The 22,048-nt window shown below is 41.8% G+C and overlaps 1 long non-coding RNA gene across 1 annotated transcript; it reads right to left on the bottom strand.

Moving 5' to 3' along the window:
* Positions 1-15,263: 15,263 nt before the first annotated feature.
* On the bottom strand, positions 15,264-21,063 carry LOC123609689. Its single transcript, XR_006717901.1, has 3 exons — positions 20,933-21,063; positions 20,693-20,835; positions 15,264-17,434 (listed from the first exon to the last, which is right to left on the bottom strand). It is a non-coding gene; the product is annotated as an uncharacterized LOC123609689 (long non-coding RNA).
* Positions 21,064-22,048: the final 985 nt, after the last annotated feature.

Raw genomic sequence — 22,048 nt, 5'->3', positions numbered from 1 at the left:
TAGTGACCCTGAAGGATCCATGAGAGAAAATTTGGGAGTGATTCCTTTAGGAAATAAAACTTCACTTTATCATTATCAAAGTACCTTAGACACATTACATCTGTATTGGTAAATATAGTCAACTTCACTATTCAAAGGTCACCTTTCTTTCATCATTCACTGTCCTGACTATAGCCCCTAATACTGGGATTGAAAGAAAGAAAGAACGAAAGAAAGAAAGAACAAAAGAAAGAAAGAAAGAGACTTTTGAACAGAGCACCTGTATAATTCTCATTGGTCCTTATTTGACAAGCATTCAGAGTATCACTGACGGCTAATTACATGAAATTCAAACAAGCTGATATTTATAATTTCTCAGGAACTTGAGCAGAAATTAGAAATACGTGGAAAAGACTTACAAAGACAAGCACAAATGAGTAAAAGATGAAACATCATAGAGGAAACGGAAAGAAATCGAAAGGAGATATATCACATTCCCCCAAATATCATCCAACTTATAATGCAAAGACAGCCAAAAAACCCCACCAGATATTCTCAGAGACAAAATATAAAAATTGCTATCATTTTTGAGCTTAAAAACATACACTGGGATGAGACATCTTACAACATAAGTGTTGTAAGTAAATGAACCATGGTAATTTCTTTAAAATGGACGGATCGCCCTTGGAACAAATGAACGGTCACAGAGATAATCAAGTGAGCGTCCTTCCCACCATGTGTAATTCATCAATGGAAGTTGGACTGACACCAAAGAGCCTGAGTAATAATTCTCTAATTGAGTAAATAGGAAATAATAGAAGTACGTCTGGAGTTTGCTTAGACTATGTGGCGTAAGGACACATTTGTGGAGTGTTGTGCATTTTGAGACAGCGAGGATGTTCACTTGACAATCAATTATAAGCCACTGAAAAAAATTTCCCATCACTTTTTCCCATAGCCTACTTGGTGTGGCCACTAAATCAAATCCGTGGGTTTTTGCTGCCTCTCCCTTCTTGGCTTTGTACTAAGGTCCAAGGCAACAGCCTTTGCCTGTATCCATGACATCAATTATTGAACGAGTTGTGCAAAGCATAAATTGATAGATAGATAGATCGATAGATGATACAATTTTCCAAGGCATCTTACTACATGAACAATCAGTTTGCAGAATAATACCTAAGGCATAATCCCCATTTAAAAGAAAAAAGAGGAAGACAGTTGTTAAGTGTATGTGTCCAGGTTTGTGTAACATACACAGAAAGTAGAGTGAAAGACCCCATGTATGCAAAGTAAACCTTTAATAGTCACACCCCTGGGAAGAGAAGTTGGGCTGGGAATACATGACGTGGTGGTGGGGCTCCAAGGCAGGTGCACGAAAGCTAGAACCATCTTAAACTCCCTGTGCATCTGGATGTAATGGGCACCATGTCCTTTCAGTATTGCCCTTTCCATAATTTTAGAATTTCCGATTTTGAAAGATGGCTATTCCCACCTTAACTTCCCCAGCTCAGTCAGCCAATATCTTCCCACTTCAGCTTTGAGCTACTCTTCCAAATGGCTTCTTTTCTTTTTATTTATTTACTTTTTCAAAGTATATTTATTTTGAGAGAGAGAGAGAGAGAGTGCAGGGGAGCAGCAGAGAGAGAGGCAGAAAGAATCCCAAGCAGGCTCCCCGCTGACAGCGCAGAGCCTGATGTAATGTGGGGCTTGAATTCACAAACCCTGAGATCATGACCTGAGCCAAAACCAAGAGTCACGTTTAACCAACTGAGCCAACCAGGTGCTCCCGAACGGTTTAATTCCTTCTAGTTTTGTTTACACGATCATCCCACGGCAACCCTAAATCCATGCCTTAGCCATAGCTCTTTTTAAAATCTTTGAATTTGAATATTGAGTATTACACAAGTATATATTCTGCACAGATATATTTTCAATGCAGATAATTTTGATATCAAATTATCCAAACATTTCCTTTCCGTATGGGGTGCCTGGGTGACGCAGTTGGTTGAGCATCTACCTTCGGCTTGGGTCATGATCTCACAGTATGTGAGCTCAAGCCCTATGTGGGGCTCTGTGCTGACAGCTCAGAGCCTGGAGCCTACTTTGGATTCTCTGTCTCCTTCTCTCTGCTTCTTCCCAACTTGTGCTCTGTCTCTCGAAAATAAATAATTGTAAAAAAAAAAAACCTTTAAATGATAACATATGGCATTTACTTATTATTAGAATTAGTAATTCCAGAAATATAAAACATATTTTACTTTTTTGTCTGTTATCTCTACTTCTATGTTTTGACAAACACATGTTTTCATTTATTTTAATAGATTTTTTAAATTGCTTTGCATGAATTCTATCTATAGATCGATCAATGATCAATCACTCTTTCATCTGATATATAGAGCTTCTGGATTTTTTTTTCTGGTTCAGACTGTCCTAACCACATATTTAAAAATTACTCAAAATTGTGTTTTGATAATCCATTGGGAATTCATGTTGTTGATGTATGAAGGAGAACACAATATTTTCTGGTTTTTTTCCCCAAACCAATAAGTAATGGTCAAAGACCTTTTATTTCATGGTCTTTGTTCCAATGGTGTGAAACCATTTCCAATAAACCACAACCCCATATATACATGGTCTGATTCTGGACTCTCCATTCTTTTATACTAATATGTATTTATGTTTTATTTTAATGTCACATTGTTTTAATTATTATAGTTTAATGACATGTTCTTATATCTAATAAGTTTCCTTTCCTTACTTAAAAATTTTTCTTGGTGATTTTCGTAAATGTTATTTGTCATATATCATGAAACATCTTATTGGGATTTTAATTGGGGTCACATTAATTTCATGGGATAATTTGGGGAGAAACAACTATTTTGCAACACTGAATCTTCTTGTCCAAGAACATGGGTAATTATTTAAGTCTTTAAATGTCCTTCACTACAGTTTTACAGTTTTGTTTTATATAGTTTCTTGTATATTTCTTGAATTTATTGTAAGGTCTTCTGTTTTTATTTTTGGTACTGCAAAGGGAATTTTTTTTTCCTTCCAAAACATTTTCTAATTAGTCATTTCTGCTATTTGGGAAATTTTTAAATTTATGTCTTTGTTTTTCACTCTGTCTACTTTTTAAACCCTACATCTTGTTATTCATTTTCTAACTTGTTGCATTTTAGGCTTTGCTTCTGAGAGCTTTACTTTGACTCCTTTTGATTTATCAGAACCTGGCTCTGGTGAGGGTAGAACATGGCAAAAGTGAACCATTGGTTGTTAGAATCCTGTCTTTGTTGTTGTTGTTGTTGTTTAACATTATTGAGGAATATCAACAAACACAATTGTATATATTTAAAATATACAGTATGACAATCTGATATACCTATATATTATAGAATGATTACCTGATCAAGATAATTAACACACCCATCACCTTAAGAGTTAACAGAGGTAACTTTTGGTGTCTGTGTGTGTGTGTGTGTGTGTGTGTGTGTAGTGTTGGTGGTGAGGGTGATGATGCTTAAGATCTGTTCTCGGGGCACCTGGGTGGCTCAGTTGGTGGAACATCTGACTCTTGATTTCGGCTCAGGTCATGATCTCACGGTCGTGAGAGCGAGTCCCTGCTCTGGGTTGGGCGCAGATCCTACTTAAGATTCTCTCTCCCTCTTCCTCTGCCCCTCCCTCGCTCATGCTGCACTTCTCTTACTCTTTCTCTCTCTCAAAAAAAAAAAATCCGTGATTTAATATCTGCTCTCAACAACTTTTGAGTGTTGAGTACCGTATTTTTAACTGTAATCATTATAGAAAACACTATGGTGGTTTCTCAAGAAAAAGAATTTAATTGAAACACCATACGATCCAGCAATCCCACTCCTGCATATATAATGGAATCGGGATCTCAAAAAGATAGCTGCACCATTATGTTCATTGCAGCATTAGTCGTAGTATCCAAGATATGGAAACAACCTAACTGTCCTTCCACCGATGAAGCAATAAAATATAGTGTGATGTATAGATAATGTGTATTATGTGATATAGTATAGTGGAATAGTATTCAGCCATAACAAGGAAGGAAATCCTGCCATTTGCAACAACATGGATGAATCTGGAGGGCATTACGTTAGGTGAGATAAAGCAGGATCAGAGAAAGAGAGTCCTTTCCCTGAGAGACCACTATCTTCCTGTAATACTTCTCCATCTTTCTTCCGTAGTGCCCACCCTCATTGGCTCAGTTTTTGGTAGCCACCATGACTGTCCATGTGCAGCCCAAACGAGGAAGCAAGACAGGGGAGAGCCACACTCCAACTTCTTTGACCACAGCCACCAACCCCCACCCCACACCCAGGTAAACTCCATGATGCTTCCTCCCTGGGTCCTGGGACTCCGACTTCTGTAGCCATTTCTTTTTTGCTCTGAACTCTATTCTGGACACAGAAGAGTACATGATTTTTTTTCTATTTTCTATTTTTCTAGGAATTCCTCAAAATCTCAGATCCACCAAGCCTATAGTGTCTTGGTTTCTATTGTTCTTATTGATTTATTCTCTTGCTATCAGCTTTTTGATTGGCAGGCAAACAGAAGTATCTGTTGATCTGGTGATCAGCTCACTATCCTGATCACCAGAATGATTGCCTCCAGCTATAAAACTTACCATATCATTTGTCTCTTTATTTTATTTACTTTTGAATGTTTATTTACTTTTGAGACAGCATGAGCAGGGAGGGGCAGAGAGAGAGGGAGACACAGAATCCGAAGCAGGCTCCAGGCTCTGAGGGGTCAGCACAGAGCCCGATGTGGGGCTTGAACTCACAAACTAGGAGATCATGACCTGAGCCAAAGTCAGGCCAACTGAGCCACCCAGGCACCCCTCATTTGCCTCTTTAAAACATGCCAGTGATTCTTCTGTTCCCTTCTCTGCTTCACAAGACCCTTCATCATCCAGTGCCTGTCACCTGCCCACCTCTTTTCTTAGCACCTTTTCCCTAAAGCCCAGCTCTCATTTTCTACCTGGACTAAACTACTTGTGTTTCCCACACTCCATCTCGCCAGTCCTTGCTGTCTGTTACCCCTCACGCTCTTTGTGAGTTTTGTTCATTTCACCAGTGAGATTAGAGCTAACATGGCAACTCCTCCAGAAAGCTTTCCCTGAACTCCAAAATTAGGTTAGATGTTCCACCTCTCTCCTTCCAATGGTACCCTCTGCTTATTTCTGTCATTGCATTTGTCACACTACAGGTCAATTTGCCATTTACTGTTCTTTAACTCTTCAGCCTGTATTTTATCTGAAGTGTGTCCATCATTGTAAACAACCTGATGCAAGGAACAGCCATGGATTCTTATCTGTATAATTTCTAGAACCAAATCCCCTGCCTTAAACATAGCTATGGTGAAATGTAAGAGCTTTGGGGTGAGTCACACTTGGATTCAAAATTGAATCTGTCATTTATTAGTTCTGTGCAGGGCTGGTTACATAATTGGTTGGCAGGGAGGGAGGACAGGGCAAAATTAAATGTGAGTCCTTACGGGGGTGAAGAAGTCAGTCTTCCTTCCCACAGGCCTACTCCCCCAACCCACAGCTGATAGGCAGTCTCCAAGGGATTGCGGCCTCCTGGTTGGGATGGGTACATGGATTGGGGATAGAGAAGTGGCTCTTTCCATAACCAAGTACACATGGTAAGACAACTTGTCATGGCAACGCAGGAGAGGTCTCTTGCCCCTTTCACAGACTCTGACCTTCCCTGTATGCCTGACCAGGAAGCTGACAACAATGGTGGAACATCGGTCTCCGCCTACAGTCACTTCTCTGTCATAGGGTGGAGGGGAGGAGACAAGAAGGACAACAGCATCTGATAGGCAATAAGAGGAAGGACCACTTCTAAGCTAAGGTTCCAACTCCTGGCGTACCCTCCATTGTCTCTTTGGACTTCACTTTAAAATCAGAAATTCAGGGGTGCCTGGGTGGGGCATCCGACTGTGGCTCAGGTCATGATCTCATGGTTTGTGAGTTCGAGCCCCACGTCGAGCTTGCTGTTGACAGCTCAAAGCCCACTTCAGATCCTGTCCGCCCCCCTCTGTCTACACCAACGCGATTTGTGCTCTCTCTCTCAAAAATAAATAAACATTAAAAAAAAAAAACAGAAAGTCAATGATAAAATAATTAAAATGCCAAGAGAAGACAGCAGATCTTTGGTCCCAGGAAGAAGGCCCCACATAGCCCAGAAAGCTGGCCCTGTCTCTGTGATCTAAAAAAAAAAAAAAAAAATTCACCTAAATTCTCAGCTTCAATGTCTTCACCTAAAAAACAGACATGATAAAACCTACCTCATCAGGTTTTAGTAAGCCTTAAAGAATGACCACAGAGGTGCCTAGGTGGCTCAGTAGGTTGGGCATCATGACTTAGATCACCATCTCACAGTTTGTGAGTTCAAGCCCTAAATCTGACTTTCTGCTGTCAGCACGGAACTCACTTCAGATCCACTGTCCCCCTCTTTCTGCCTCTCCTCCGCTTATTCTCTCTCTCTCTCTCAAATACATAAACATTAAAAAAATCTTAAAAAAAAAAAAAAAAAAAAGAAGAAGAAATGTCCCCAAAGCTCATCGCACAGCACTCTGATATTTTTATGGGAATTTCAAGATCTACTCTGGGAAGGACTCAAATATAACTTTGTAATGGACTTTTTTTTTTTTTTGGTAATTCTTAAAATGTTTCAAAGTTTACTGAGTCATTAACCATCTTAGTCACGAATCCTTTTCTTAGTCATTAACCCTTTTGAGTTGGATTGAGAAGCAGAGGAAATGGCCAGGAGATCATTTCACATTTCAATCTACCATGAGGTATGGAAATTGACTCACAGTACACATCTCAGAGCTACCGCTCATGATCATTCTAGTGTCTAGATGTGTCTAGATGTGTCTAGTGTCTAGGTGGCTAGAAAATACTGTTTCCTGAGCTCCACCCTCAGAATATATGGAGATAGGATCCAGGAATACATATATATGTTTTGTTGTTGTTGTTGTTGTTGTTTTTTCTTGCAAATCTCCTGGGTGACTCATACACACACACATTTTTTCTCAATATTTTCTTACGATGTTTTCCTCCCTTTAGAGGTAAATTTACATACATGGAATGGATAGATCTTAAGCACACATTCACCAACTTGACAAATGTATATAGACCCTATGCAATCTGAGCCCCTATCGAGATATCAAATATGCCATGGACTGAATGTTTGTGTTCCCCCCAAATTAGTATTTCGAAGCCTAATCCCCAATGTGTTGGTATTTGGAGGCAGGCACCTTTGGGAGGTAATTACATTAGGAAGGCACAGCCCTCCATCAATGGGATCGGTTTCCTTAAAAGAAGACGCACGAGGGAAATAATCTGTCTCATCCATGTGGACACACAAGAAAGTGGCTGTCTGCAAGCCAGGAATCTGCCTTTCCCTGGTACCAGATCAGCCAGGGCCTTGATCTTGGACTTCCCAGCTTCCAGAACTACAAGAAGTAACTGTTAAAAAAGAAAACCACAAAGCCCAAGGTGGAGTAAGCCAGGACTTAATTGCAGTTTCAACTTCTCCAACAGTAGAATTTTAAACCAACCAATCTTGAATTTTCAGGTCAGTACCAATGAGGTAATCTGTCACATGGGTTCTCTCCAACCCCCAAAGGAAGAAAAGGCAATCCATCTAATCAGACCCTCTTCCCTTCTCCCTAAGAGAAGGTGACCTTGCCTGAAATAACCTTTTCTTTTCTTTTGCTAATAACTTATTGTCTTACCTTCTTTCTGGGAGAAAAAAAAAAAACTGTCCATCTTGTACAATTCCTTGGAGCATCTCACTACTTGCCAGATGGGATGCAGCCTGATTCACGATCACTTAACAAAGCCAATTAGATCTTCAGATTTACTTGGTTGAGTTTTTATTATTTCACAGTTGTTGAAGCCAACCAGTCTGTGATATTTTTGTTTCAGCAGCGTGAACTGACTAGGGCAGAATATTACCATCACTCTAGAAACTTTCCACCTGTCCCTTCCCAGTAAATACACATGCATAGCCTCCCAGAGGCGACCACCATTTAGATTTCTTTCCAACATAGATTTGTGTGCCTGTTTCGGAACTTCATATAAAGGAATCGCTTATCATGTATGTTTTTCTGTAATGTTTCATTTATTCAGCCTGTTTTTGAGACCCATCCACAGCGTCATGTGTTTCGTAGTTTGCCCCTTCTTGCTGAACATTACATAAACTATATGAATTCGTTTCGTTACGTGAATACACTGCCATTTATTTGCTTATTATCCTACTGGTAGACACCTGTGCTGTTTCCAATTTAAAACTACTATGAATACAGTTGCCATGAACATTTTTGTACAAGCCTTTTTGTGGACATAGATTCTTACTTCTCTTAAATCCTTAGCGCAGAACCTGCGTGGGATTCTCTGTCTCCCTCTCTCTCTCTGCCCCCCCCCCCCGCTTGAGCTCTCTCTCTCTCTCTCTCTCAAAATAAATAAGTAAACATTTTAAATTTAACCATTCTGGTAGACATATAGTACCATCTCATTGCAGTTGTAACTCCCATCGTCCTGACAACTATTGGTTTTGAGCACTTTTTGAATATGCTAATTGACCATTCAAGTATCTCCTTTGGTCAAGTGTCCATTTCAGTCTTCTGCCATCTTGAATTTGGTTATCTGTCTTTTTTAGTGTCGCCGTGTAGGAGTTCTTAACATATGCGGGATGCTAGATACCCCTCCTTAGATACGCCTTACAAATAATTTCTCTCATTCCAAGCTGTCTTTTCTTCTAAGGGTGTCTTTTGAAGAGTTGGCGAAATTCAACTTAATTCTTGTCTCTATGTGGTCGCGCCTTCTCCCACACCAGCGAGGTCTGTATTCTCCTTTCTCATCTGAGCTCCCCGCCTAACCGCACATGGGAAAGAGCGGCACCCCCATTTCCATTCCCCCTCACCCTTTGATATCACTCTGTAAGCTCTCCGCTCAAATGACTTCTGAACAATGACTTCAAGGAGGTGGACTCAGGAGGCACTTAAAAAAAAAAAAAAGTCCGTGCATGATACCACGGTTTGACAATTATCATTATTTGAAGAAAAAGATAACTGTCCTGGTTTCCTGTTGTTCACGTTTTTCAGAGGCACAAACTCCTTTCCGTGTTGAAGATTTCCTGACAGAATCAAACTCTGGGCCATGATTTAAAATCTTCAGACTTAGGAACTCACAGTGCAGAGAGAAGAAGAAAATTGGGATGACTGCCGTGAGCTCCTTGAGCTATTTTATTTTATTTTATTTTATTTTATTTTATTTTATTTTAGGCTCTGTATTTAGAAACAATCATCTGGAGTTCTTGCAGCATTTGCCGGGCAGTTAGGTGATAAGGTAACCATCTCTGATGAGAAAAAGCAGACAGGGTGAGAAGGCACCTTGCCTAAGGCCACCGTGGGGGGGGGGGGGGGGACGGAGAGCTCGGAACAGAAGCCAAGCCCCTATCAGGAGGTCCCAGTTGCCTCTGAAATTCCACGATCAGAACAGGCAGAACACAAAAGAGAAACCCACTGAGGAGAGGAAATGTTTTCCCACAAAAGCAATTTCCTCCAATTTGTATTTCAGCAACAAATTTGTTTCCAGTTTCAGAGGCCACTATTCAAGAATGACCTGTTGCCTTTCGACTAGAATAGAACCTCTCTCACTTTTCAGTGACTTGCTTGTAAATATTTATCAATACGGCTTGGCCCTTAGCCCCCTTTCTCTGGCTTTATTACAGAGGGCCCCCCAGCCCCGGCCAGTGCTTCTCAAACCTCGATTACTGCTATGTCTTTCACGTGGATGGATGTATTTTCTCACATGCTTTATGAAGTGCTATAAACATTTACAACTGAACTGTCAACGTGCGTCAATAAAACACCGTAATTTTTATAGTTCAGTAATCTTTATGATGTGTTCTATTCTTTTGCCCAGATCCAGAAGATTTGCTCCATCTCCAGAAAGTGAAGCATCGGATTAGATCAGTTTCACTCTATTACTCAGGGCCAGTTGTGCTAAAGTCCTAACACTGGCCCATCCTTAGAGTTGTATGAGGTTTGTTCTCTCACTGGAAGCTGGCTTATTAATGCTAGAAACAAAGGCTTGATTAAAATTTCAGTCTTCCTCTCATGGACAACTCCAGTTGTCTAAAGCAGCGGTTCCCAAATGTCAGCCAGCGTCAGAATTCCCTGGAGAACTTGTTAAAACATAGATTTCTGGGCCCCACCTCCAGAGGCTCTGATTCAGAAGATCTGGAGTGGGGCCCGGACATTTGCGTTTCTGGCAAGTTCCCGCTGATGTTGATGCTGCTGGTCCAGGAATGCCAAGCACTGATTTGGTTCTTCCATCTGAAGAACGAAGGGTACTCACTTTTCAGTTTTGATTCCCAGCAAGTGATCGTGACACTGCGTATTCTGAGCTATGCAGAACACTAAGGCTTTGGCTTCCCAGATAGCAGGGCTTGTCTCGTGCAAAATCGGAGACTAAGTGACCCTCACACATGAACAAATGCACATCTCCAGGCACCGGGGGGTACCAGCAGGCACCCTGCCCGGTCTCAGGGGCCTCCAGCCGTGCTGGGCCTCTCCTGCTTTGGGAAGGTTTGTGAAAATGTTCCGGTATGTTCTTTGCTTCCTCCACACCACTACCTCTTTCTAGCCAGATGCTTTTTTTTTTTTTTTTTAACTTCTTCTGCAGAGATATGTTAATCAGTGGGACTGGCTTCTCATTCGATCTTACCCTCCACATCCCCATCTGTTTTAAACAGACTCCTACTCACGCTTTAACGCTTAGCCAAAACCTCACACCCCCCACCCCCATGACACCCTAGAGGAACTTCCAGCACCTCTCTGCGGTCTGGGAGCTTTCTGAACGGATATCTTACTTAACGCATGGCCCTACACTTTTCCGATTACATGTTTACCCCTCTCTCTGAAGCTCGGCTTCTCTAGACAGAGCAGTGTCTTATTTATGTCTATCACCCTGCAATGTCACCCTCAGTACGTTGAGGAAAGAAAGCAAGATGGAGGGAAGAGAGGACATTCTGTTTCCAGGACATATGAATCACTTATTGTAGAGAGAGGGGTAGGACGGTATTTGGGTGGCTGGGGAAAGCAGTGGCTGCTGCTATCTACCATGACAACACAAAAGCCTGATTCTCACGGCAACAATGGAATCAGCCACATGAATGATTTTGCCATAGGTCAAGGACATAGATCCAGCCCAGCAATAGAAAACGCATGCAGAATGCATGGCCCGCGCCCTTGTGGTTCCTCTGGCTCTTTGGCAGAGGGTGCAGATGGCCATGACGATGACGAGGGCTCTGGGCGGGGGGCGGGGGGGGGGGTTGGTTATTTGAGGCTGAAGGACTTTGAGACTCAGGAAGGGATAAAGGCAAAGACCAGAATAATGTTTGCAAATCGAGGGCCTCATCATTGGCACACTATATGCCAGGCACTGTTCTAGGGTTAGATATACAATGGAATTGGTTAATTACATTGAGAGTTATGTAATAAACTAAAATAAGATGTATTTGTGTCTTCATCATGTGTGAATAGTATTGGGTTTTCCTTTAATATAAGAAAGAAATCATAGACTCTTTTCTATTAGTTTATCTTCAATATCTTGCAATATACAAACGGCAAATGAATTTCATACAATATACGTCTTCTTGTGGTGTGCCTGGCTGGCTCAGTTGGTAGAGCATGCAACTCTTGATCTCAGGGTCGTGAGTTCAAGCCCCATGTTGGGCAATGAGCTTACTTTAAAAATACATGTGTGTGTGTGTGTGCGCGCGCGCGCACCTTTTTGCTCCTTCCAAAAATAGTTTCAGAATATTTCTTTCTCACAGAGCCACTTTAAAAGACAGTTTGGGGGTACCTGGGTGGCTCAGTCAGTTAAGCGTCTGACTTTGGCTCAGGTCACGATCTCCCACTGTCTATGAGTTTAAGCCCCGCGTCAGGCTCTGTGTTGACAGCTTAGAGCGTGGAGCCTGTTCCAGATTCTGTGTCTCCCTCTCTGTCTTCCCCTCCCCTGCTCTCTCTCTCTCTCTCTCTCAAAAATAAAGATTAAAATTTTTTTTTTACATAGAGGACAGTTTGGCAATGTCTTACCAAACTAAACATAGTCTTACGCTACAATCCAGCAATCATACCTCTAGGTATTTACCCAAATGAATTGAAAACTTATGTCCACATAAAAACCCGCGCTCACATGTTGAGAGTAGTTTCTTCATAGCTGCTAGAAACTGGAAACAATCAAGACATCCGTCAACAGGTAAGTGGATAAATAAACCGTGTTACATCCATACAATGGAATATTATTCAGCAGTTAAAAGAAATGAGGGGTCAAGCCATGAAAAGACGTGGGGGGAACTTTAAACACATATTGCTAAGTGAGAGAAGCCAATCTCAAAAGGCTACATGCTGTATGTTTAGGACAATGGGACATTCTGAAGAAGAAAAATGGTGGAGACAGGAAAAGATGGGTGGTTGCCAGGGACTGGGGCGGGGAGAGCGAGATGAATAGTTGGATCGTGGAGGAGTGTTAGAGCAGTGAAATGATTCTATGTGATATTAGAATGGCGGATATGCATCATTATGCATTTGTCAAAACCCATATATTGCGCAACATCAAGGGCACCCCCTAAAACAGCGGACTTTACCTAATTTTACTGTATCAATACCGGCTTATCACTTATAACAAACGTATCACAATAATACAAGATGTTGGTCGTAGGGAGAAATGAATGCAGGACGGGAGGTATGCAAATTATCTGTACTATCTGTTCCGTTTTTCTTTACACCTAAAACTGCTCTCCACGCAAAACACAGGGGAGAAAAAAAAAGAAAGCAGACTAATTCTGTACCACTCCAGAGGATCAGACTGAGGTGCGAGAGAGACCTTGCTTCAAATGAAAGTTGATAAATATGGCTCCCTTTCCTTGGTAAGATCATGCTTGCAATTCTGATCCCCTGTGATGCTCTAGAAAAGCAACCACAGGTATAATGAACCCTGTAGAGAATAAATTAAAGTCAAGATGACACATTTGCCCAAACTAGGGGTTAAGGAAGGCAAGTAAAGCATGTAGGAGGAGTGTAATTCTGAGTAGTGGTCCTTGCTCAATGAGGAGTGAGGTGAGCGGGAAGAATTGAGGAGCAGTGCTTTATTGACATTCGTTTCTTTTCTGGAAATTGTATTAAGTGCATGCGATGATGTAAGATATTGACAGCTACCGAATCTTTCCTCCCCTCAGTTTCCCTAAGAGTATGATCACACACACACACACACACACACACACACACACACACATAAATGATGAATGGGTTGGCCCATGAAATGGTTAATTTGGGTCTTGAAACATCTATATCAACCCTCAAAGATACTCTAGAAACAATGGAATAGACACACGTGGAATAAGAGCCTCTAGGCTTATTCAGCCCGTATCTGGAAAATTTTACAAATCTCCTCTTTCTCCTCTGGTAAGGGAAACTCCAGGAAGATTTTGTAAACACACCTGGATAAAACCCCATCTATGGTCGCTTAGGTGCTCTTCTCTACAACATTAAAAGAAATTCAAGGTTCGTGTCTGCAGAGCTGCTGTTGCCAGGGAAACAGAGCCTCCTCAGAATGCAGCTGCTTTAAGTCTTGGTGCCCCAGTTCTGGCTCTTTCGATTGGTCTACAACGCACATGAATCTCTTCATATCTAAGAAAGTTAATTTCTTCCTATGCATCTATTTCACCAACATTATCTGTCACCTGGGTCCAGATAGAATACTATTTCTGGTTGCCCGATTAGAACGTGTTCATGGAGAGAGGGAAAGCCGGGCCACAGGATGGATCGTTCCATGCTTCACAAAGAACAGGTCCTCTACTACTGGGTCCTACTGGATCCTCTCTGCTTTCCTAGAAAAAGTTCTGCAGAGACCAGCAGAGCCGTAATACTTGTTTCTGATAGCCAGACAGTCTATCTTCCATGAGGGCACCGTAATGGTCTATGATATAGATAAATTCAACACAGGCCACTTTCCAACTAGAACAGACACCAACGTTATCTAAATATTGAAAGCCGGGACCGCTCATCTGAATTCTCTGGCGCTCAGCTTTTATTAGAAGGTCTTCCAGAAGCAACCTAAGTCCTTATTATAATCTCAGGTGTGTTCCAACTCAACTTACCTGAGTGATTTCTGGAAAGTCTGTGAACTGATGCAGACTGGGCTTGAGCGATTTTGAGCTTGATAAAAATCCAAATGAGATATTACCCCATTCGTATCATTCAGTAACCTAGCAGGCCAATCTTTTTCATGTAGATATGCTTCGGGGAACCATCTGTACCCAATTTTTGTTTTCTTTTCTTTCTTCTTCTTTTTTCTTTTTTTTCTTTTTTTTTTTTTTTTTTCCAATTTTTGTTTTATTGGTGATAAGTGACCTGACTTTCTTAGTCATGCGACGGAGGATGAGAAAATGAACATGCTAATTAATGTGTTCATCCAAGAGAAATAGGAAATGAGGTCATTTTCAAAGTGCCTTTTTTAGGAGGGCAATGAAGGTGTGGTGACTGATTATGAAGGCTCATTTCATATGCACCATTGAGTTTTTTAGTAAAGGATCTTGAAGTGTTACTCTCTGGAAAACTTCATGCCTTTTCTTTATACCGTCTTTGCATTTCCCTGGATATGTTAGCAATATTTCCAGAGTTTTTTACTCTCTCCTTAGCATTTATCTAAAGTGCTCTATTCTTATATTTTACTTTTAAAGTAGTCTCTCTCAAGAGTTCTGATATTTACTAATTATTTTCATTAACTTACCACTGCATTTCCAAAGAATATTTCAGGACTTTATTTTTATTTTTATTTTTTTTGTTTTTTTGTTTTATTTTGTTTTTGTTTTTGTTTTTGTTTTTTCCCCGATAACGTATTGCTTGAAAATAACATGATTTCAGGGGTGCCTGGGTGGCTCAGTCAGTTGGGTAACCGACTTTGGCTCAGGTCATGTTCTCAGGGTTCGTGGGTTCGAGCCTCACATCGGGCTCTGTGCTGACAGCTCGGAGCCTGGAGCCTGCTTTGGATTCTGTGTCTCCTCTCTCTCTCTCTCTCTCTCTCTGTCCCTCCCCCGTGCACTCTCTTTCTCACAAATAAATAAGACATTTCAAAAACATTTTTTAAGAAAAAGAAAATAGCATAATTTCAAACAAAATCCATTTTAGTTCATTAGGTATAGAGGGAGTATTTACTTATTCTCCTGATAGACAAATTCAGGTTTAATCGGGTTCAGGTGGCCCACACAATCAAAGTATTCTGGATGTGATCTCCTCTGAATGTTTATCCCTTATTCTTATAGCTGGGGCCATTTGCCAGGTCATCCGGCAACTCCAAAATGATTGTTTGAAGCAAAACAATGTGCCTGTGTGGTAGAGTGTACAATGTAAAGCCCTAACCCAAAAGGTTGACGTTAAAACTTGACAGAAACATTCCTTTTGCAGTAAAATAAACAGTTTTCTCTTCTCCTAGATAAGATGCGGTAATTTTTGATTAACCCATATGGTTTGTCCTTTTGCCTAGGAAACCGCTAAAGACAACCATTTTCCAGCTCCCTTCCTCTGAGTTTTCATTATCAATAAATGCCTGTGATATCAGCTGAAATTGTTTAGCCCACACATCCGGCTTGTATCTTAATTGCAATAACTTCTTGTCACAAACAGCCAACTCAGTTGATGTATGGAAACAGTGGATTTTTCTTCTCCTCCCCATTCTCCACCCCACCCCCCTCCATACCTCCAACGCCTTTCTCTCCATTCCCCATTCCCAACCTCACAGAGCCCGGAAAGTCTCCTAGCATTCCTAAAAAGTTACATAAGACACCAGAAGTAGATAACATTGTATGTCTCAAGTGTAAAATGCAGAATGTTTATGCCTGTAGGGAGAGAAGAATGAAAGAAATGTCTTTTTCAGGAATCCTATCTGAAACAACTGGAGTCTGACAAGTGTTTCCCTTAGAGTAAAAATGATGTTTGAGGAGTTTGGGTGTTCTTTACCACCTATGCAACGGCAGGTTCTTTGTTCCTTAAGAATAAGTAACAAGGATCTTAGATGCCAGGTTACAGATTTCTAAGGTCTCTGAGATTTCTAAGGTTTCATCTGATGCAGCAGTGATGGAAGTAAAGCTTCAGATTCAAGTGCAGTGTCTTTGTGCTGAGACCCAGTCTTGTTTTAATGGTGTGGAAGGACCAAAAAGAGGAGGACATGAGCCTTGGGTTGGCACGAAAGAAAGGCAAACCAAATTCTCTCTTTGGCGTTTGATCACCTTGCTAACAGCTAACTCAAAGATACAGAGACTTGGGTCTGTCCAACACCTTAACTTTTTAATCACAACCGCCCTTGCCATCACGCATAATATAAGCCTTCTCCGAGAACCAAAGAGACGATGCCGTGATTCAAAAGAGGAGATCATGTAGTTGGCAAATGGAGACACCCAAAGATGAAGAGGTTTAATGTGTAAACATATTTTCCCAAACCAATATGCCACACAGAATTGGTTCTTCCAAGGCCTCCTGACCTCGCCCTTCCCTTTGGCAAGGTCAGCGGGGACAGACACGCGGCCCCGGAGCTGATTCCAACACACTGCAGCCATCTCCAAGGCAACACTGATTTAAGGTCATCTCAGTGTTGCCCAATTTCCAGGAAACTTCTGGGGCGCTCGGCTGTTTGTGGTCTGGCATCGGGATGGAAAGTTTAACCTGAGCACAAGTGGAGGCTGGTTGGTTCCTACAGACTCTGCATTCTTTTCTCTGGTGGGTCAGGTTTGTGAGCAAGGATCGGCCCCACCGATAGTGTAAATATTTTGGAAAGGCTTGGAGAGTGTAGACGTGACCTCTACCCAATGCACTTACCACCCATCTAGATAAATAACAACAGACGGGAAATGCAGGGAGGATCTCCACTCGTTTCATTAGAAGGAAAGTGGCCTGCAAAAAGGAGTAAATGAAAGAGAACTGAAGAATACAAAACGGTTTGGGCCAGTTCCTTCCCTCTGTTCCTTTTGGCCCCTGATAGTGTTCCTTGTCATCCTGCTGAATTTATTTGTTTTCTTTTCTGTAATGGAGTTATGCCATGGTGGGATTGGGGGTTGCCGACTAGAATTGAAATAAAATGCAGCATTCGCCAATGAGTGTCCTTACAGCAATGGCGCCCCTCTGTTTCAATGCATTTATTGAGGTTTGAGGGGCGTGCGGCAAAGCTGAACGTGTTCCATGTATATATCTTGATGAGTCTGAGAGAAGTGTTCCCTTTTGTTTTAAATATGTCCTCAGCCAGTTCTTTCTTGCATGAGTCCTTTTATCTCATGTCTTTGACGCCATTTCCTCTTGCATGGAATCCCCAGAAGTTTATAGAACCGCTTCTAAGCATGAGACACCGTGCAAAGTCCTGCAACAGGGAAACAGGCCATTGTAATGCAATCCATAAGTGCCATGGAAGACAAGAAGAAAACACGTTCAGATGGACAGGCCAGTGTAATGGCCTCAAAGGGATGATCCTGGACACAAGGGGACCAAAGGATCCATAACCTGGTATGATTATTAACCTCTCTGTGCTTCGGTGGCTCATCTAACATGGGGACACGAATAGTATTTCCTACAGAGGCATCTGATGAAGTATATGTGGGCTTGAAGTGACTGTCTTTTACTTGTAACTCATCTCTAGCCCAGCAAGTTCAAGGAAATGACCCATTTGCTCCCTGAGTTGCAAGGACTCCCAATGCCGAATGGAGACAAAAGGGAAGTTGGGTTTTCTTCATTTGTTAAGACACTTTCCATCACTTTGTGGGGTTAAGTTAGACACAGATGTGACCAGTCCTGTCCGGCAGGGCAGATACAAACTTCTATCAGCCAGGCCTTGGGCAAAGTGGAGCTCATCAAATCTCCAGACATTCTAGAAGGCATGAGAATGTGAACATGCAGGTGTCTAGTGTTTTATGTCCAGACAGACCCAAGAGTGCCAAGAGGGCAGTTGTGATGTACACAACCAACAAGAGACAGTATCACTCTGACAAACAGGACCCGCTCCCACGTGGTTCCATCTCAAGTGACCACATCTCAACACAGTAGCTCACACAGATGAAGATCACTGGATGAGGGTTTTGATTTTAATACTTTGCCATACTCACGAACCAAAGAATAGAAGCTGGTTAAACTCTTTCAAAGATATTATCACTAGCTGTGAGAAACTACCATACTAAGACTAAAAATCGTCATTTGACTTGGAGAATCAAGGTAGGATGCAGAGGTTTGGGAAGGTGGACTTTGGTGGGTGAAGTGTCTTATCGAAGAGATTTACCACAAACCTCCACTTGTGTGACATCCAAATAACAGACACTAAAAAACCCATAAGTGAAAATGTTCATACTCAACATTATGCCAAAGAGCCAACATCCAGGGAAACAAGGAGATATAGGTAAAGCACACACACACACACACACACACCCAAGCACACACACACACCCAAAGAACTCATAACTCTTCACAATCATCTCATGAAATAGATCTTTTCCCCATTTTATAGACGAGTAAACCAAGACCTAAACAGACTAAGTGATTTGCACAAAGTCATCCCAAACCACTTTCCCTGGCTCTACAATCTGAAAATTGAATGCTGTAATATTCCTTCACGTCAGGGATTTACTTATGTCAATCCACCAGTTCCAAGGCTACCTAAGGCTTTGCAGCCTTAACCATTATTATCTAGCATCAAGAGAATTTTTTAAAAAATAAATCATCCTCTAGGGCAAAGGCTGGAAAACTATAGCCCATGGTCCATATCTGGTCCTCTGTCTTCCTTTGCACGCAAAATTTTGTTGGAATACACTCATTCCTTTAGCGTTGTCTGTGGTTACATTTAGTCTACAACGGTGGAGTAAAGTAGTTACAACAGAAACCCTATGCTCTGCAAAACTGAAATTACCTACTACCTGGCCCTTTACAGGTTAGTATAAAAGGGTTAGTCCCAAATGAGTCTATCTGCCTATGTATTATACTCAATATTTTACAGTGCTCATAATATTAACCCTGAGACTTCTTGCAACTTCTTAAGGGATCATATAAACCATAAAAGACTCAAGACTACTCAATGCAGTTTTAGGGTTAAGTACATTTTACACCATTCAAATCCACTTCAGGGAAACTTCATATCAGGCTCTTGACCAAAACATCCTATCCCCCGAAACATCCTGGTTAAATAAAAGCTTGACATGAAAATACTCAACAGTCTCTAGCACACAGCTCAGATTGCTGCAGTTAAAAGCTACCTACGGGTTGTGGACTCAGCAAGTTTATTCATATTAAAATGTGGTTTAGATTTTAATTTCGCTTTACAGCCCCCGCGAGTACAGTTTGATTTCTGCTCTTTGCTGTGGTTTTATAAGCAACGCATCTTTTGACTTTCAGTTGCATTAGCCTTCAAGCATGCTTTTGTTTTCTCTCATCTTAAAAAATAGAAACTTTCTCTTGACCAAACTCTCCCGCTACGGTCCCACTCGCTAACATTTCCTTGAAGTGAAATTTCTTTGGAACGTCCTTCGATTTCTCTTCTCTCTTCTCTTTTAAGCTTTTCCAAGCAGGCTTCCAACCTCCCCACTCGTACTCTAGCTACTAGCAGAGTCGGCAATGACCTTGTTGTCAAACCCATACTCAGCCCTCGGTCCCCATGCCACCTGACTTATGACTGGTGGCGTCTGATGTAACTTGCTTGCTTTATTCTCCTCGATATCCCTTCTGCCCCTGGCTTCTAGGATGCGACACTCTCTTGGGATCTTGAGTTTTGTCCCAGTTCACACCTAGAACTAGGCCTGGCACATGGTACATGCTCAGCAGGTAACTATTTAAATAAAGGAGGCTGGAACCCCTACCCTCATCTGTATCACACACAGAATTCACATCTCTGCTATTGAGATACTATATCAAATGTTGTTTGAAAGCTAGTTAAATAAATATGTCTATACTCAACCCAAACAATCACATTCCAATGAAAAAATAACAAGTACTGTTAGCAAAATAGCTATCCTTCATCTATCTATGCTATTGATATACTGACTTCAAGATGTTTAAGGGAACTCTAAAATTTTTATTGATAAACCAATGACAGCATTTCATTCTTCTGAGAATGCCACCCATTTTGGGGAAAGAGTTACAAATCTGAGTAGACCGGTGATTGAAAAGTGTGGCCTCGAGGTGCCCGGGTGGCTCAGTCGGTTGAGTGTCTGACTTCGGCTCAGGTCGTGATCTCACTGTCTGTGAGTTCGAGCCCCACATCAGGCTCTGTGCTGACGGCTCAGAGCCTGGAGCCTGCTTCGGATTCTGTGTGTGTCTCTCTCTCTCTCTCTCTCTCTGCTCCTCCTCTCACACTCTGTCTCTCTCTCAAAAATAAGTAATAAAAATAAACAAAAATTTAAAAAAAAAAGAAAGAAAAGAAAAGCGTGGCCCGACATCTTTCTTCCTTACTTATCATTGTATTTGACAGAAGTTGTAGGAAGACCCATGGAAATATATCAGTGATGGATGAAGAGGTGGATAGCCATGTTAGTAAATCCATTTAAGGAGAAAGCCATTAGGATCAGGGTGACACATTAACTAGGGTGTCATCTCCTCTGGTCAGATAATACGTGGCATGTAGTAGAGGAACCTTCCCTACCTTTTCACTCTCCGTTAGAAGACAAGCTCCTGGTGGGTATCCATTAATACTCTGGAATGGAAGGGAACGGAGAAAAGCGTCCTGGTTGATGTTAATTGAGTTGCCGTTGACTGAAGAGGCACGTTTCACTCAGTATGTCCTTCCTAGATCAAAACACTCTTATGGGGTAAATAGGAATTAAGAATCCAGACGCTCACAGCTATTCAAAACGGCCTTTGAGAAAATTGCAAGCGATCTCACCAGGCAGACGCACGTTTAAGGAGACGAGAAGCACGTATCACGAGGGTCCTGTAAACAGTGTGAGGACGAAGCCGGCTTTGTGATGTACGGGGCTTCCTCTGGGTGGTGGACATGCCACCAAGACAAATGGCATTCCAGCCACTCGGTTGGCCAAAGTCTAAGATTATTAACCAATTTCCGTCCTGTTCTTCTTTTTTTTTTTTTTTATGGGCTTTAATGACCAGGCGAGATTTCACTGTTTAATATTTAAACAAATGTTTTTATGCTGAGACAATAAGCCACTGTGGAGACGGGAGAGGACTGTTTAATATCCTCCAGGATGGCTGCCTGCCATTCCCGCTGGAGTAAACGGCATCAGTTGATTTCTAGAAGTGTTCAGAAATGAAAGCTCTTTCTGGTGACACATGTGAATGGAATCTCCGTGAGTGGCACACACAGCATACCAGGTGTGTGTGGTCTGCCCCGCAGGGTGAGCTCCTCTATTTTTCCGGCTCTTCTAGCAGAACACGATTCGGTTAGCATGGCTTGTGTTGGCTCAACAAACTGGCTTGTTTCCACGTGCTGCTTCTTCTCTGCATTAACCCTTATCAACTTGCTGGCAATGGCCTTTAATACACCCCTTCTTAATCACCCCTCATCAAATGCCACTGGCTGGTGGGCCACTGCTTTGGGGGTCAATAGCCCTCGTTGGCAAGATGACCTTCAGTGAGCCATTGAGGCACGCATACTCAACGCGAGAGCGTGTTTCACACGAGGCAGGACATCTTTCAGAATCCACTTTGACCTATTGACACAGTAGTTCTATATTCTTTTCCTTCAAAGTTAAGGTGTTATAACGGTTGGATTCTACCAAAAAGCTAACTTTACAAAATGTTCCGGATCGCTTACGTGTCTGAAGAAACTGGAGTGACAAATTCGCAGATCTTGGGAGACACCCCTAGGGAGGTATCCTCTCTTATAAGGTTGGGTATGGGTAGGACAGGTTGCAAATCGTGTCCCTATCTCTGTGGATGTTTAGCCACACAATCCCCAAAACATCGAAGTTGTGCCTTCTGCTTGTGCCCGCCATGTTTCAACTAGTTTCTTCCCTAGATGAGAATGGGGCTCAAGACAAAA

The sequence above is a fragment of the Leopardus geoffroyi genome, chromosome B2, assembly GCF_018350155.1.
Source record: "Leopardus geoffroyi isolate Oge1 chromosome B2, O.geoffroyi_Oge1_pat1.0, whole genome shotgun sequence".
Classification (NCBI taxonomy): domain Eukaryota; kingdom Metazoa; phylum Chordata; class Mammalia; order Carnivora; family Felidae; genus Leopardus; species Leopardus geoffroyi.
The sequence above is the reverse complement of the archived record's forward strand: the minus strand, read 5'-3'. Positions and strand labels throughout refer to the sequence as shown.